Below are 19,692 nucleotides of genomic sequence, written 5' to 3'. Positions count from 1 at the left end.
AGTTTTTGCTTCACGTATTAATATATAGATTATATTAAACATTATTATGTAATATTACATTAAATTCGTAAAACCGCACAATAGTCGTCAAATATAAATGATAATGACATTAAAAAGCGCGAGATTGAACCGGAAAAAAGAGTTTTAAATGAAATTAATAGTTAAAAATATATTTTTTCAAGATTTATTTTATTAGATTGCCGCATATTAAAAAAATTCTAAAATTTCCTTGAATTATCGCTCAAACATACATATATAGGAAGAACAAGAAATGTAACGAATAAAAAATTAAATTCATACCGTCAGCAATGCTCACAAAGAACTAAGATAGCTTTTACAAATTAAATACTTATTCGAAAACCCACAACCGCGATCGTTTGATTAACCCCAGAGTAACCCACGAAACAATAATCGGTCGAGAATCTAACCGCGTTCCCTCGAAAGTCTTGAGAACGCGGAGTTCATTATTTATTATGAATATTAGTCAATTTTTATTTGGTCAAAAAAAGCGAGCGACGTACGCCGGGACGAGCGCCCGTCTGCAATTAACTGAAGCAACCCTGTAATTATGGACAGTAAATTTCTGGACGCGTCCTGGCTCCATCCGCGCGTATATATTGTTCTATCCGCCAGCTTATTGAGGATTAGTCCTCTTGTTATGTGGCTTTCCTTTTATTTGGTTTCATAGTTTACAGTACGTTGTTGACATTTTGTAGCTGTAATAAAAGGCGTACCATTGTTGTGAGAAAAAATTAACAACGCAATAAATTATTAGCACTGGCTCTGTAGCTACGTTATATAAATTGAGAGTTCAATGGCTCTAATACTAAGGTTTTTTTTTTTTATGATTGAAAGTTTACTCGTGGCCCGAAGGCCTTTCCAGTTTCACCAGGACAGGTGGGTGAGCAATGGCTCAGCCAAGAGGGGCGGGATTTGCTAACAACTGCCCGAGCGCCTCCGAAGGAGACCTAACAACTCAAGAGCAATTGTTTCGCGAATGAATCTACTACCGGATAGGAATCGCGACCCGCTGAAAAGATCCGGCGAGAAACTCAGCGGGTTGATGCATGGGTTAGGTTGCACGTCGACCTCTTTGTCGAGTTCGACGAGTACGGTTACCGGGGTCCCTAAGCCTGCCCCTAGTATTAGAGCTGAAGGCATCTAATGCAAAGGTTATTGGATCTGATGGATCCGTAAGGACGTGTCTAGGGCGTCGACGGTGACTGGCTCCTGCATGATCAGGATTCGGGGCGTAGTCAGCGGCGGCAACGATAAGGCGATTATCATGACGCATAGCCTTATCGAAGTATCGTTCCGTACTAAGGTTTAAGAAATACAAAGATTACCAATGAAATAACGGAATTACAAAATAAATCATTTATTTGGCCTTTACATTGTTTTATCATAATAATATATACCTCGGATCCTCAAAGTTATTAATTAACTTTTTTATTTTAGTTATTATCACATTGAAGTGTTTCTTTTAACACCTATTTATTACACAGTTACCATAGATTTTAACAGTAACAAAAACTGCAAACAGTGTAGTTACAACAAAAATTAACGACAAAGTTGTCGAAAACTTTAACCCCAAAGATAGAAAAGAAAATGTAGAAAAAACTATGAAGTTAATTACATGTGGGCTCTATCTGCCAGTAGAATCGTGGAGTTACTCGGCAATTGAGTCTTCTACTTAAACAATTTAGAATGGATATGAACGATGTATTCATAACGTATATACATACACATTTTATACAAACAAAATCTTCGTATTATAAATTCTTAACTTTTCTTAAGCTTGTATGAACCGTCAAAAGAATTAGTGACTTGATTAAAATGCTCTTTAATTGTAAAACACATTCAAAAATTAAGAAAAGCAACATTTTGCAATAAAAAAATAGATTAAATCTTCGAAGAAGCGTTCGATATGATGATAACATCTTTTTCAACAATCATATACCTACACCGGGTTCCGGTGCAGAATTCATAGCTCCTATGAAGGCACTGCGTTCATCTAAAGTGCTTTGAAGAGACCATTATTCCCGCCATCTGCTATCCGGGTGTGTAATGAACTGGCCTTCTCCTATTTTAGTTATTCAACTGGTTTTGCAGATATTTCTTAAATAAAATCATAGACCCATTTAAGGGGATGTATTATAACCATCAAATCTACAAAAAAAAAATTACTTAAACTGGTTGATGAGCTCACAGCCTACCTGGTGTTAAATGGTTACTGGAGTCCATAGACATCTACGACGTGAATGCGCCACCCACCTTGAGATATAAGTTCTAAGGTCTCAAGTATAGTTACAACGGCTGCAAGGGTGGGGACCCTTCAAACAGAAACACATTACTGCTTCACGGCAGAAATAGGCAGCGTGGTGGCACCTACCCGCGCGGACTCACGAGAGGTCTTACCACCAGTAAAAATTGTTGTTATACTAACCGGCTGAAAACGCGGACGATACAAAAAAATCTTTATAAATGTAATATGTCATTCGTAATAGGAAATTGATATTGGTAATACGATCCAAAACGTCGATCTTTGACCCTCATTCACAATTAGCGTCGTGTCTTATAGCACGCGGACACCGCTGTGTCGCTGTCGCGTCTCGTCACAATTTCGTTACACAATGGGATTTTCGTCATGACTCAGCTTAATGTCGGGCCATTCATGTGCTTCGCGCCACGAATACGGTACCAGTTCTGTTCGATCGTGCTAAGTCGTATTACACTAGCTTACAATAGTTGCCAAATTCCAGATTATATGTTTACATCAATGTACGATAGATGTCGTGTGCGTTCTATTGAGAAATCGATTTGTTGTTCGAATATTATATTTTTCGAACATATGTATGGTTACTTTTAAAATACAGTTAGCTTTGTCCTGTATTTTTCTATCACACACTCACATAGTTGCTGTCAAAGTAATTTTCACATGATAAGAATAAATAATAATAAAAGCATAACGCCCGTATTGGTTTTTTATGATTTTTGAGTCTATGCCTTTGTATGATCACATCATAAGAACCAAACGAGTTTATTTTTTATTTTTTTTATTGCTTAGATGTAAACTAAATTTATGAATATCAGCAATTGTATGAGGATTTTATCAAAGCACATCAAATATCTTGATAAGCTCTGCAACGACTACCTGTATTGCTATCTGAAACAAAAAAAATCGAACTACTAAAAATTGGAAATAAGATCTGAATGATCGAAGATCATTTCTGTAAGCGCAACAGAAAATTCAAATGAGGAAATTCAATACGTAATAATAGTATTACTTATACTCGTATGTTCCATGTACTGTTTTATTTGCTGTACTGTGGTTCGATTTATCGACCTTGAACAGCATTAGCTGAGCCACCTCCTTTTGCCTTCTTCTTTTTTCTTTCTTTTCTTTTATTTGTATTTTATTTTATTTAATGTGAAAGGTAATAAATTATTTTATTATTATTTGCATCAAACACTGCCTCGCCGGGAAGACAGCAGGACACACTCCGGCGAAGTGGGCAAAAATCGGCCGGAGCGTTAGGGACTATTGGGAGAGAAACCTACGATAATTTTTTTTTTCTTTACTTTATTTTTCTCAGCAGACGCTGGTACGTATTTATTATTTACGGGCCTTAGCCAAGTAAATAATAAGAAATAAATATTTTTAAGGTCCGTTAGTTAAGTTTTCTTCTATTTCTAAAAATTTACAAACAGTTCTACGTGTATTTAATATAGCAACTTTTTGTAGTTGCATGAAAGTGTTGGGTTTCAGACAGTTTCAGATCAATTAACTTCAGGCTGTGGTGGAGGTGCTTAGGGACAACGCCTGTGGTGAAAATGACTATTGGGACTATGTAAACTGTATTATTATTATTATATTATTTGATCGCATGTTCGATTACTTATTTGTAGTTCGAAACCCACAAAATATGTTCCAATAAAACAACAAACAGCGTGCGCTGGCCGATCCACTGTCTGTCAATGACGACCTGCGACCTGTGATTTGCATACAATGCGTCGGTGCGTGGGCGAACACGCATTCTGAGTGTTCAGGCAACCACGCAACTCCAAACGAGTTTTCCACGTGTGACTATTATTTTTGTGAAACCCAAATCTAAGTAATTATGGAACAATTCGTGAGCCCCCACGGGCAGGCTCTGGGTATTCTTACGAAATAATTCATGCTTTCCTTTCAATAAGTAGTACATCCGTTATACGCTTCGATCTTCGCAAAGTGGCTAGTGACAGTTACGTTTTCATATCTATGGGCTCTGCTAACCACTTAGCATCAGTACGGTGAGCTCGACCCCTTAATTAAACTGCTAAATAATCCTAAAACCTAATTAATAATAATTACCAGTAACATCATGATTATCATTTTTTTCTTTTTTTTTGCTTAGATGGGTGGACGAGCTCACAGCCCACCTGGTGTTAAGTGGTTACTGGAGCCCATAGACATCTACAATGTAAATGTGCCACCCACCTTTAGATATAAGTTCTAAGGTCTCAAGTATAGTTACAACGGCTGTCCCACCCTTCAAACCGAAACGCATTACTGCTTCACGGCAGAAATAGACAGGGTGGTGGTACCTATCCGCGCGGACTCACAAGAAGTCCTACCACCAGTAAAAAATCTATAAACCTGTAGTAAAAAGTCTGAAATAAATATGAGCGACAGTTTCACTTTTCGCAAACGAAAAAGGTAATAGAAAAATTGGAACGCACGTGAATATCGCCGTGTTTGCTCCTAAAATTACTATAACGCGATACAACGTAGGCAATCGCTTCAGCAAGTTTATTTCGGTCATCAATTTTTCAGCGCGCACCCGCACTGCAGTTGCCACGAAGATTTATTGCGAAAGAGAGTTGTCCTGTGCCGCGTCGAATCAGCCGCTACGTGATTAATGATCGTACGATCTATTTGTTCGACTTCTTGTATTGAATCTTGTATCGAGAATTTGACTGTTGCGGTTACGTATTTGCTTGGGGTGGCCAAGTTTTTTAGTTTAAGACGACACATTTTGCGCTTAAATTCGAAGAGTGACATAAACATTTCGCTATTTGAGAGCCGACTGAACTTCGTGACCACACGGTAGGCTGTAAACTTGTGTGTTTGATTGGGGTTAACACCAAAGGGAAAGGAAAGGGAAGGTCTTCCATCGAGCGGGTAAAATTACTCGGTAGACTGACCGAATGTTGTTGTTCGAAATTTGTAAATGCTAGCTTATCTTGAAAGTGTCGTTAGTGCCATTCCGGTATCTATCAAATATTTTGTGTTCTATGATAACGGAAGCCATGTTTGTGAAGTGAATATTTCTTTACCACTGTCGTGGTTTGAACATCAATGAACCGAAAAGCGACACTAAAAAGAGACAAAATCTCCATTTATAGTTTTGCCTGCAAGAGAATGATAGAATGATTTTGAAGGTTATCCTTCTGTTGGGTGTAAACTGTATACATGCTTTTTTTTGTTAATTTTGATGAGTAGATGACCTCGTAGCCTAGTTTGGGGTGAAGTGATTGCCGCCAATCACCTTGAGACATAATTTCGAAGTCTAGCTATATTGAACACTGAGAAATCCGCCCTTTAAACCATAACGCATAAAAATTTTGCGTAAAATTAGACGGACTAGTGGTATCTACCCATGCCCGCTCAAAGTATGCTCTACTAGCTATCCTGCCACCTGCCCTTCAGCTGGTAAGCACTCCATCCAATTAATTCAAGCTCGTACCCAATTTCCAAAACTAGTTCGAAATAACGTTGTAGCCATGAATATTATTAGTGCCACTATGAAAAAACTGACGCGATAATTTCCCGCGACACACCGTTTCCCACATGAGTGGGGTAGCGAGGGTCGAGTGACCGTATTACGAGCTGCCGGCAGGCACCCCTGGGGACTATTTATCAAATGATCATTTGATTTTCTTGTGTTTGATCACTGAACACATTAGAATTCGCAACATCTACCGTTGTGGCTTGGGAGCTTCACTCAAACGAATTTTAAATGCTTTTTTAAATGATTTTATGATAAATTTTACGTTCTTTTTATTTATAACTTTGCCGAAAATTCGTACTTGTTTCATTTAAATTAAATGTAAAATAATCAAAGTTGAAAATAAATAAAGAATTACTTTTTTCAGACCAATCGAATAGAATCGAAATATCATCTGCTCTGTCTTCAACAAAGGTTACCTTGATTGAGACACACATAATTTGAAGTTATCAAAAGAGCCTTGCTTGATAGTCTGTTCGAAATGTGTATCAAAGGATTCCAATATGCGAAGCCCTGCTTCTAAAACAACTTCTCTTACCATGAAACCTAAATAGTAGTAATATTGATTATCTTATCTTATTTTAATTTAATGGACTCTCCAAATAAGCCGTCTGACATTAGACACTTCAGAACCTTTTATGTCAAACATTTTCAGCTTAATTACGTTTAGGTACTGATAGATTCTGTGTTTTTTTTTCAATGCATTGATCTTGTATCTCAAAGAGATTTAGGTCATTTGAAACAGGGTGACCATGGCGTTCCGTATCCAATTAGAATCAGAGGTGCAGTGAGCGTTTCAGAACATTCATAAAAGCAAGAAATAGATACATAGATATACTGATATAACTGAAAATGAAGTTATGGTGTCATGAGTCTACAGTAGCCTACGTGAGATCGAAGGGCTATGGATTTTTTTATTTTTTTGGAGTTTACTCCTTTAGAATCGATTTACATATATAGGCCCGGGGTATGAAAATTATGGGGACCAAAATCGTACTAGCATGTCACACGAAATGCGTTATGCGCCTAGCATGTCACACGAAATGCGTTATGCGCCTGATTGGCTCCTGATTGCGTGATGCGTGCGCGCGCCAATCAGGAGCCAACGCGCGGCCGCGTTATCGCAGGTGACGCCGGGCTGCTGCGCCGGCAGTCCGCCACAAAGCCTCGTACTGATCGCGCGTTTCTCTCATTATTGTATTTTCATATATTTGTTAGTCGTTTGTTTTGTGTCTCGTTAATTTGTTAATAATCTGTTGTGTATCGTGTTGTCGTAATATAGAACTATTTCTCGTATTGTTTCGTTTAATTTTGGAGTTTACTCCTTTAGAATCGATTTACATATATAGGCCCGGGGTATGAAAATTATGGGGACCAAAATCGTACTAGCATGTCACACGAAATGCGTTATGCGCCTAGCATGTCACACGAAATGCGTTATGCGCCTGATTGGCTCCTGATTGCGTGATGCGTGCGCGCGCCAATCAGGAGCCAACGCGCGGCCGCGTTATCGCAGGTGACGCCGGGCTGCTGCGCCGGCAGTCCGCCACAAAGCCTCGTACTGATCGCGCGTTTCTCTCATTATTGTATTTTCATATATTTGTTAGTCGTTTGTTTTGTGTCTCGTTAATTTGTTAATAATCTGTTGTGTATCGTGTTGTCGTAATATAGAACTATTTCTCGTATTGTTTCGTTTAATTTTTTATATCCAGTAAACTCCAGTCGTGCGTCGGAGCGGACACACACACTTTTTTTTATTGCCCTTGTAGGCAGACGAGCATACGGCCCATCTGCTGGTGAGTGGTTACCGTCGCCCATGGACTTCAGCAATGCCAGGGGCAGAGCCAAGCCGCTGCCTACCAAAATGATGATGAATGATAATGGATATGGAAAATGATGAAAAATAAAAAGGAAAAATCCAGGGTACAACAAGGAATCGAATCCTAACTGATCGCAATGACAAACCCCTGAACACAATACCCACACCCGCACAATCACCCTCTATACCGAAAACGCGTCTTGTAAAATACGAGCTGTTTTGATTGTGGCCTGGGGCACAAATCAATTAGGCCTCCCCTCGACCCCCCGGAGCGAAGCGCCTGCGACACCCGAACCAGTGGCTCGTTTTATGACACATCTCACAACACCGAAAAGCGATTCATTAACATTCACAGACTTTATTAGTACCAATTGACATGGACCACTTTATAGTAGTGGCCGACGATTGGCCCTTAGGTATTTACCCACCTTTTCAAAGAAGCTCATGATGCCATGCAATTTTAATAAAGAAATTTGTATTTTTCTGCAAAACGTAGATCACTTTAGAAACTCTAGTCACGTACCTACAGTAAAAATGGTTCTTTGAATACATTTTTAATAAAATATACAAATTCTAGCATTGAAATAGATTGAATAGAGTATGTATGGTCTGGCGATCGTATTGCCATATTTTAAATTAATCGATTTACTATTAATCTTCCTTTTAATCCGGAATCTAATATAGAAAATAATGACGTAATAGGGGCCGGCGGCGACAGGGTCGCTTCCCACGGCGCTGCGGACAAATTCATATATTTTTTATGGACATGAAAAATAAATTAAGTTTCGGTAATCAGAACCCGGCTGAATCCTGGGCCGCTTCTTCGCAATATTTCTAAAAGCTATTACAAATACATTTATATAGCCGCACAAAAAAGCTCTCGGGCAATTTTCGACATATAATGAGGCCATTATGGGGAATTTTGTTTTACCAACATAATAACGCCGCCTTTTATACAGGCGATCCCATTGGCAAAGGACTTCGCAGCTTGAAAGGACAATATTATTCCAGGCCTGATGATATTTTCGTGCTAAATTTTAAAGGCAAATTGCCGTCATTATATAGTTAACTCGGTAGATTAAGACTGCAAGGTCAAACGACCAGTCATGGAAAGGTCGACGTAAATGTATTATGAGAATGAATCCTCAAATTCTTAAATACAACTTTAATTATGAGGTAATTGAGGTTTATTGCCCAACAAAACGCACACGAGCGCTTTTATTCGCCTACATTTTTACAGCGCTTCATCTTGGCTGACCAAGATTTAGTTGTCAGATTTCTGCGATCCTAATTGTCCTTAAATTAGTAATGATAGTAATTTAATTAAATTTAAAAAAAATGTCTGAAATGTCGGAGCGTAAAAATTGAGTGAGCTCTTTAAGCTATTTTAACACAAAGATTACTTTTTTTTTAAGTTTTGAATGCAATCATTTATTTCTTCAAACATAACATGAAATATTATGTTTTCAAACTCAAAACAGAATTATTGAATAAATTTACGAATATCCAATAAATTTGTTTCAATGTCGTCTAGTCCATTTTAGTTGACTATTCATTATTAAAGTAACATAAAATATATCTCTGTATACATTTAAATATGTATAAGCAAAGATAAAACCTACACGTCTTGTAATTTTTTTTCCTGTTGTACTGTTGTTTCTCAACAGATTTCCTTCTTTTCTGTTTTATAACTATTGGGCAAGGCTTAGTGTTTTCAATAAAAAAAATGGAAGTCGGTAGGTGTTTTGGCCACTCTTACAGAATAAAATTACAGTTACGTAACCAAAGAGAAAATATAAATAATAACGTAATAATATAAATCTTAAAGTTAGTACCTATAATTATTGTTAAACAACAACCAGGTAGGTCCCTTAAAAATTTTTTTCATGTGATATGTTTTCTATATCTCAATTTTATAGTACAGGGTACTACCTTACCCTTCAAACCGAACGCATTACTGCTTCGCGGTAGAAATGTGCAGGATGGTGGTACCTACCCGAGCGGGCTCGAAAGACCAGTAATAACGCCAATTATTTATTTTTCAGATTCGATTTTTATTACAAGATGTTATTCCCTCATCATGGAAGTTATTCGTGAACATTCCTTACGTACGTATTTCTTTAGAAAAACAGGTACCGGCCCGCGGGATTCGAACACTAGCACAGTCGCATGGCTGGATACGAATGAGCTGGGCATCTTATCCTTTAGGCTGCGACGACTTTTACGACGCTGTAAGTAAAAAACTTGTCTGTGCTGTCTCTCTTTAATTATAAAAAAGTAGTACACGACACCTGAAAACTCCTCCTTCTTGCGTCGTGTTCCTCAGTGCTGAGGGTCGTGACCTTTACGAAGCACTTTTGTTTGGACCATATTCCTCCATTCCTTTCTGTCCTCATAGAGGACATATTCGATTTAAAAAGAGTTTCTAATTCCGAGTACTCTATAAGGTTTTATTAGAATTAAACTATCTTAAGATGTACGCTATTGTGTTTATTTTGGCACGTCGTAAGCGCGTGTTGTTTCGTTGCGTGCGTTGCCTTCATTCCCGACATATTCCAGTAATTGATGATTTCGTGCAATTTATGGCGATTCGCGCAGTTTACGATCAGCGGACAAGTGGGCGACTTACCCTGGCCACGAGATTTCAATTAATATTTTATCCTCCGCAAATTAGAGTAATTTAGAAGCGTTCGTGATCCTATAAGGAATACGCTCGGTGTAACGATTCATGCGACTAAAGTGGTTCGAATGCTTCTTTTGAGTATTAGCACATGTTCATATGCAACTTCTATTATGCTGAAATGGCATTATGTAATAAAATCAAACTCGTAATTTGCTAAATTAGGTTGAGCCCACTGACTGACAATACTTAGGATAAGTTGATTGACAGACAATCTACCAGAAATTTGATTGTGATTGTCAATTTCGAGCATGCATAGGCTTAATGAAATAATTAGTTGTAAATTGTTTTATGATAATTTAATATGGCTCTTGAGTAATAAATTGCACGTAATTTAACTCAGTCATGAGATCGGCTGCGTTTAAAAATGCACTCTCATGATAAAACGTTTCCATGCATATAAGATGGGTAACTGTAGCGTAATTATTATTATGTAACCTACAAAACCAGTTTTCCTTTTTTTTGTTGATAAAACTGTTGCGACAAAGTAAGTTAACAATTTTATCTTTGAAACAAAAAAAATAAGGAACGTTGATATTAAATTCAAAATACACAACTTTAGATGTTTTTCAATCGTTGTGTAGCGCACAAGATGAATGACTTCGTGTTGTTGACAAATTATTCATAAAATACGGCTATTTATCCGCTCAATTAATTCCTTGACATATTTATGATTTAATAACTGTAATTCCGAGTAGTTCTTGCTTAAATTCTACCAGCCCGGCTGAACATCGAAATATTTACTTGTTTATTAATTTTAAAATATTTTTGGAAAATGCTTGTTTCGGTTGACGTTGCCGTTTTCGTAAATGCTACATGATGGTGTTGTAGTTTTAATATTTATCAAATTATCATTGGTTTGTTTTTCCTACCTATGCTAATAGCATTGAGGCTATTTCAGCTTCTTCCTAACATGTACGTGAGTCGTGAGCTCACGGGTCTCAAACCTTAAGTGTTGCTTATACTGGCCCTAGCAAGAGCAGTGCTTCGCAGAATCTACCACCGGATCGGAAACGCGACCCACGGAGAAGATCCGGCTTGAAACTCAGTGGGCTGTGTCTATGAGTTAAAATCATTGTATTTGATAGTCGCGGTATTGAAATAACTTTTACGATTCAATCTCGCAGTTACTGTTAACATTTCACTATTTTCGTCATTTCGAATACACGAACAGTTTTCGTAGTCAAGAACGATTGATTGTATTTATTCGTTTAAATTTAAGTCTTTAACTCCCGTCTAATAATGATTATTTCGTTGCACACAATAATAACTAATCGTATCTTTGGGTCTGACAGCTTGTTCGACTCGAGATTCCGTAATCGTAGTTATGAAAATATGTATGTATGTATGTGTGAGAGAAAAAACAAATTTGCGACTTTAGCAAACTGTAAATATTTCGATCCGTTTTGAGACTTCCACTACTTGCTCTGATTCATCACTTTATGCTTTATTAAGTAAGGATTTATTAAGTACTTAAAACACTGTTAATCTACCCACAAAAAACTTTTTTATTGGTGGTAGGAGCTCTAGTGAGTCCGCGCGTGTAGGTACCACCATCCTGCCTCTTTCTGCCGTGTAGCAGTAATTCGTTTCGGTTTGAAGGGCGGGGCAGCCGTTGTAACTATACTTAAGACCTTAGAACTGATATCTCAAGGTGGGTGGCGCATTTACGTCGTAGATGTCTATGAGCTCCAGTAACCACTTAACACAGGTGGGCTGTGAGCTCGTCCACCCATCAAAGCAATAAAAAAAATTATGGTAAAATTAGTATTGGAGCCAAATATGATCGTTGAACAAAAATTAAAAAAACAACGATGAGTTATTAATTTCGTAAAAATACTCGATTACTTCTGATCTTGATTGCCATGCGTCAAACAGAATATGAACTTGATCTTGAATAAGTGTAATGTAAATAGTACATGTTTCCTCAAAGGAATAACTGTGAATTTAAGCAGACGTCACATCCAAAATAGTTCGTCCAAGTCGAAAGTCGAGATATCCGCCGCTCTTATGACAGCTTGCCCGATATTTATGTCGCTTGGCCCCGCCCAACGTCGCGGCTGTATTCAGCCTGTTTGTATTTATTTCGTGCCTATTTATTTGTATTTGCCTTCGCGTTTGAATAATGCATGAGCTAGCGTTTCCGTCATTGTGTAGGCAGCGAGCGTGACGCCGCGAGTACCGAACCCTAGCTCTTGCTCTTTCGGCACTTTTCGTTATCAAAATACCAAAACTATTTTATTATTTTAATTTACTATCTTGATTAAAGCTTCAAACTAATAGGCCTCTGTTTTATCCAGTTAATAAAAATAACGATCAAACTTTTTTATTCCATAAAAGCTACTCTGAACATATTTGTGGGATACGAAGCCCGTTTCAGAAGCAAAAACGGAAAAAATAAATATGGCACTACCTAATTAAATATTAACAGTAATTTTCATTTAAGGAGCAGAAAGTGTTCATGTTGTTTTAGCAAATTCATGTAGCTGGCTGTTAGGCGCATCACTGTCTCATCGAAGAATGTGGTCACAAACCCGCATTTTTTTTAAATTAGGTATCCGCAATGTCGGATGATAAATTATATTTTAACGTTGTCTAGTCAACTATTATATTTACCAGTTATCGAAAATTATAATCTTAATATGAATAAGTACGTCCGTTGGAGACCTGTGAGTCATAGTAAAGGTATCAAGGCACAGAATGTTTTTGTTTTAATACCAAAAAGTACCAGCAGCCATCAGTTCAACAAATGCCTTACGAAGCTTAGTGTAATTCACATTAAATTAAAATTAAAAATTACTTCAAGTTAATATTCTCACGAACTTAATTAACATAGGGTGTGCCGTGTGGATCGAAATTAATTATCGATAACGGCATTCGTTTCGTATTTATCGATTATTTCGTAGGTAAATCACGAGTATCGGGCGGTATCGATCGGACCCGCCCCGGCTGGCTTACAGCGCACCGTCAACTCGGTAATATCACGGTCCTCGTATCCGCACTAGCGAATTAAATTATAATGAATATTAAATGTCACGAATTACTATGTACTATGTACGGCTTTCGATTAAATTTGACGAAACGAGAATTAATGCACGAATAATTTATGACAAGGAAAATCTTGAATGAGCTCTGAACAGAGGCGAGGTCTTTTGTAAAAACTAATATCCAGAATGCTAATAGCTTTTAAGGTAGTTTAGTTAACTTTAAATACAAAATTTTCATCAGAATTTCAATAGGCAATAACTGATGCAATAACGTTAATAACTCCATCATCGAATACCTAACTTAGTTCAATCAGATACACGTCTTTTTTTACAAATCATATCAAACGTAGTGGTTAGCTATTTAAGTTATTGATAATAGCGTCTCACCAAATCACTAAACAGTTTAACGATTTCACAAGTGTTAGGTTTTTAATTTGTAAGACGAAAGGTCTTATAAATTATATTTATAAGCATAAAGGTATGTGAAAAAATATTTTCAAAGGCAAAGGATAAATTATTATTGAGTATAATAATGTCTTGAAGTCTTACGGTCAAAGGATCATAATGAAGATAGGCCGCTCGGCTATTAATCAGAAGATACAGGTGTACCTACAAGTGATTCCATCACGAAAATAATTAAACAATTTAATCTTTAATTACCGTGGCTTTAGTATTATCTTTCTAAATTCTCATACCTAAATCCGTAGTTTCTATTTTTGTAAATGAACAAATAAACGCGAGCTTAAACCGTAAAACTATTTTATAAACACAATACTTTATTGGTAGAATTTCAAAATAAAACTAACATGGCGGTTACGTTACGGGTAAGAAACGCAGCTCGATAAATCAGTCGCGGTACAAACGACAGCGGGCGTACATATTTGCCTGATTTTCACGGATATAATAAACTTATTCATTAAGATGCCACAATACCTACAATTAAATTAGTAACTAGCAATTGTTCTGTTAATTACTCAACAGATAAGTTCAGAACTTGACGCGTTTATTACAAATCAACAATCTATTAATTAATAAAATTAAACTCGCACGACTTACACGAATATTATTTCGTTATTTTTGTCATTAAGTTCACAGCACTCCTGACGTTTTCTGAAATCACAGGAACCTAAATATATAACAACTGGAATTTCGCGTGCATGAGATCAAAACCTCAATAATATAAGCCTGTCGCACCGGAATGGTCAAACCGGAATGAACCGGAAATTACTGCTGTACAGTCAAAACACACCAGAGTTTGGTCTCGAGATAAATATTCTTATCCCGCCAAATACGGCTGAGTGACATCTTGGCGCTTTTTGAAACTATCTAACCTAAATTACTGAAATTCCATTATACGAAACATGTAGCGATACGAAGACATTGTTATATTCGAAAACAGCGTCATTGCCTCCAATTACGGTTGAGTAGACAATAGCGGCACTTGAATATACTTAATATGTTTTCGTCTGACAGCGTAATAGTTGTTATAAAAAGTACCACGTGCGCGGTGCATCGCATGATGTCTCTCATCAGCTCTCGACGGTCCACTTATAATCGTTTTATTGATTGTGCCACGGGTCAACGAAACATCAGATCACTTCAAATAGCACGTTTATACTGTATTTTGTTATTAGCTAAGTCTGGCAAACAAGTAGGCAGTATGAATACAATAATCCTATGCCTTTCCATATGTCAACAAGCAAGCTTAATGACATGCATTTTATTTGACATTGAAACAAACCATCCGCGAGGCTCGATAGGTACCTATGTCCAATTTATTTACTTTATGACATGTCAAGTCATGTACATACCGCATGAAATATGTATATAAACTAAATAAACAAAAGAAATATACCTACTGCTTTCTTTATGGTTATTTTAGGTAATTAAATAAGGTAAATTGTACTACCTACTTAACCATTTATTTGAACGTTACGGTACGGTTTTACAATACACCAATCAATTTTAATTGTCCACGATATTTTAAAACAAATTAATTAATATTAAACAGGATAACTAATTAGTCTCGTGATTATTTCTATTGTCGACATTCCTGGACGTAGTGGTGGTGAAAACTGTATTTTGATCACTTTACACCTCCGGCATGTCTATAAAAACTCTAAAGAAATGTCTTAGATCTTAATTAAATATTATAATCAAATGTTCATTAAGTAAAATCGTTTACATAGTGAATATAGTCCTGCGTTGTTAGAATGTACCTCGTTGTCATGACAACCCGTCTGTACCCGCCCCGTTACCTCTCTTCAGTTTATGTGTTTCATTAAGTGGTTCCACTTTATTTATATCCCCCGGACTATTGTTACTGCAGGGGAAAATAGGTAGGCTCTTTGTCTGCCGCTGACTTCGCACTCCTGGGGGTGAGGTCAGAATCGAGAGGGATTTATTTATCTTAAAGGTTTAGGTGCTTACGGCAATTAGGGGAAGTAATTTATAACCACACTAAGCATTACTGACTTTATAATTAAATTGAAGGATTTTGAAAGTTATGAATTTATCTTAAAAATAAATACGTTGTCTGTGCACCTTGCATCCTACATGACAGAACAAATGACAAAATTCAAATTATTGACTGCTTCGAAGAAACCTCTGAGTGTAAATGTCACGTATGTATGATTAACGCATTATGCCGCTCACATTCCTTAGCGGTGGCCGCCCGTTACAAGTTCATCCTATTTAAATTTAGCACAGCGCGTGCCGTACCCGGGCATCACAGGGGGACAGAGAGATGCGGAGAGCGAGGCGAGATGGGCGGTGCGCTATACCATCACTCAAGCGACGAAAATTGACGGAAAATGGGCGGACAAAGCTTGCCCGCGATGTCATCAATTACCGCGTCCCGACGGTCACCGGCTTGCAGTTCTAACCAAGAAACGAATGTCTAACACACTCTCTACAGCACATCAATTATTAACAAAAAAATTGTCATCTGAAAGTATTCAATACATTCGATTATTTACAACAAGAACTACGAATTATGAAGACGCACGTTCGTACCGTATAATCTAAAAAGGCGATATCTCGGAGAAGGATTATTGAGATGCAATCTAGAAGCTATCGATCGATCGATAATACGATCTAACGACGTCCACCGCTGCACGACCGCTCGTCTGATAAAATTCCCTATGATACCTTTATTAAGTGGTAGCTTATGCAATAAACTGTCAGGCTATACTCCGTTTTGTAACTCAACAGAATTTAGTTTGGCTCAGCGTAAACCATGAACAAAAAAAAAACACAAATATACATTTCTAAGAAATAAATTGCAATAAATCCATTGTATAATTTAGGATTAAATTAGATTAAAAGGGATTTAGTAAAGGCCATTCTTGAGCTGAAAGAGTTTAAAAAAAACTAACACTATATTCGGCATAACTCATCCAATACTAAATAATCGAAAATCGATGTTGCGTTTTTTTAGTAGGTTTACATTTCATGAATAGTAGGTAATTTTATTTAGCAACTGTTCCAATAGTAACATCGTACATTCGTATGTGGTATGTGAAGTGTAGAAATTATTTCGATTTTTTTTTGTTGTATAAATCGCATAATACAGAATTCCAGAATAAGATACGTCGTTAAACTCGAAAAGCAACAAACACAGGAAGCGTAAGAGCAAAGATCGACAATCGGTTTTGAAAATTGCCCACAATTAGCTTGTATCTCACTCGTCTTGCTGGACTACATCAGTAACAGGCCTGCTATATTCCGGTAGCCTTTAAATAAGGCGACGGACACAAATTGCCGGAGGAGCCACAATGCAAATTGTAGTTGGTTCGAAATCGATTGTTACTTCGGACATCTGACTGCAGCTTAATGCGCACGTTATCAAGCGATTATAGAGTTATTTTAATGTTCTTAATGGCGGCTTCACGGAAAATTTCCTTTTCAAATGCAGATCCACACGTTATGTTTTAAGCAACGTTCGTTATTGATATTTCTAAAAGAATTGTTTAATTTACGTATAGTTTTAGGAATGATCTTACTCTGTCAAATAAAAATTATATGAAAAAATCGTACATTCTTTTACAAAGTTACCACGACTTTCAATCTATTTCAATTTAATTCATCTAAGATGCAATCAAAACATATTTCAAGACGAGAAAATGGAAATATACACATTAAAACGCATTTAATTTAAATTAAATTAAGAATTTTACTAACCTATATTTATGTATAGTTGAAAATGAATATATATTATGATTGTATATTAACACGTCACCTAGACTAAATTTACTAAGTAATCGATATTGGCACATTAAATAGTAAATGTTATAATGCCCTAAAGGTGCACATAAAATACGGTCGGTAGTAACTCGATTGACTTGAGGATAATTCTACGATATTGTCAGACTCGTGCTCAAAGTATTCTAACAAGAACTACCAGAATTTCAACTAAAACATTGGATACTTCAAAAAAGTGTTCCATTTTAATAAGACGACCTCACGATATTCATATCAAATAACTACACACATTTCAATAAAAATGCTTATTTTTACATGAGTTTTATTTTTACATATGTAAAATTATCTTTCGTTGAACTAAATGTTTAGTTCAGAATATTTAAAGGTGAACTAGTCGCCTGTTCTGGGTATCCAACAAGACCGAGCCATGAACGTTTAGAGCTAAGTATGTCCCTCAGCTACAAGCCTGGTGGGTAATGATGGCGTAATTACGCAAGTATTATCAGGTGACCCCATATTGCGGTCGTTGGAGCAAACCGACTCGAACGTTTCGCTAGAGGCTACAGCTTTAATGGACACAAAACGACAAAAACATACACGCTGACAGACAACGGACGCCTGGATATTCTGTTTGATCAACTTATTGTGTCGCTATTGAACAATTTTGATCATAACGACATTCATCACAATATAGCGAAGTCGTGATTTGAAGGCGTTGAATTTTAAAAATTGGTATCGGTGTATTTTAAAGAATGGCCGCTATGGACGTCACACGCGTAATTCAAATAATAAATTTTAAATGATAATATGTAATAATATCACACAATTTGAGCATCGGTTTATAAATGGAAGTGAAAAATGTTCAAATCAATAAACTATTCTTTTGTTTTAGAAATAAATAATAGTTTAAAAAAACTAACAAAAATAGTGTAAGAAAAAACGATTTTATTGTAAAAAAAGCGTGGAGTGCTTTTCAGGATATTATCAAAATAACCCTTCTACTCATATCTGTTCATAAAATATTTATAACTACTGATACCATGGATTGGGTTTTCTATAAAAGCATAATATTTTGTTAGTTTTTTTAAATTATTATTTATTTTTCATTTTTTAGTTGAATTTTTAACTTTTCCAAAAAATTTTTAAAATTTTTACAAATATTGAATTGTCATCGGTCCTTAATAAGTATACCAAATTTCAAGTTAATCCGACGTTTTGAAAGGGGTCAAAATTATGTTCAAAGATTCTGTTACATACTAACATACATACGTCTGAAGCTAATAAAAGCGTATTAAAATAGAAGTGTCGAAACTTCAAATAAGGCAAATGTTAAAATGGTTATGACCTATGGTGTATACTCGTAGTATGTGCGGATAAATAACATAACGTTTTCCTTCGATGCTGGCTCTTACGTAACAGAGTAGAAGCTTTTGAACCAATGTAGTGTGCGAACGCAAATTGGTTATTCACGCTACAATTATTTCACAAACGAATGCGCAACATTTTTATTTAAAACTAGTAAAATATTCCCGCTTTACTGGTAGATCTTTGTTTTGACTTTGACACGACCGCCACCAAACAGGATAACCCGCTACCAACCTAAAGATCTCTTGAAAATTTCATCGAAAAAGGTCCAGCCGTTTCGGAGTCATAGAGAACATATACATATAAACTTTATTGTATTATTAGAATACTTTTTTATCAAAATGTTGATCACTATATTATCTAGTCATTAGGTTTAGGAAGATAATGACGCTTTTAAGCTTATGCCGGGAGTATGAGAATTTTGGCGAGAAATACTAGAAATGCTATTTATTTTTCTAATTTGTACCTGGCATATCCGTTGAATAATTATTATAAAATAATAATTATAGTCACAGTATAGAGGTTGGATTTAGTTATTTATGAATTAAGAAAAATTTTACTTTCACTTTATATCCCCTAAATAAATTTACACTTACACACCTATTTATAAAATTTCACACCCGAAAACCTTAAAGGAGGCGCCTTAATAAACCAATTACGGTTCATTACCTAATGCAGGCCGGAAGAGGTGTATTATTCGCTCATCGCGACCGCGACCACAGCTCACCCTACACGACTTCCCCGTTGTAAAACGTCGAATTTTACGTATTCGTCAAAAAATCGTATCGCTTTAACGGCTTCATCGCGGAGGGTGAACGGGCTGTGGTTTTTTGGTCGCAATGGAAATGAAAACGCGCTATTTGCGGC

The 19,692-nt window shown here is 36.5% G+C and overlaps 1 long non-coding RNA gene across 1 annotated transcript; it reads right to left on the bottom strand.

Moving 5' to 3' along the window:
- Positions 1-853: 853 nt before the first annotated feature.
- Positions 854-17,271, bottom strand: LOC149502226 (uncharacterized). The gene is made up of 3 exons (XR_016323663.1): positions 7,217-17,271; positions 6,828-7,186; positions 854-6,797 (listed from the first exon to the last, which is right to left on the bottom strand). It is a non-coding gene; the product is annotated as an uncharacterized LOC149502226 (long non-coding RNA).
- Positions 17,272-19,692: the final 2,421 nt, after the last annotated feature.

This window comes from Bombyx mandarina, chromosome 10 (assembly GCF_030267445.1).
Source record: "Bombyx mandarina strain Sakado chromosome 10, ASM3026744v2".
NCBI lineage: Eukaryota > Metazoa > Arthropoda > Insecta > Lepidoptera > Bombycidae > Bombyx > Bombyx mandarina.
Note: the sequence above shows the minus strand (reverse complement) of the source record. Positions and strands in the feature narration are given on the sequence as shown.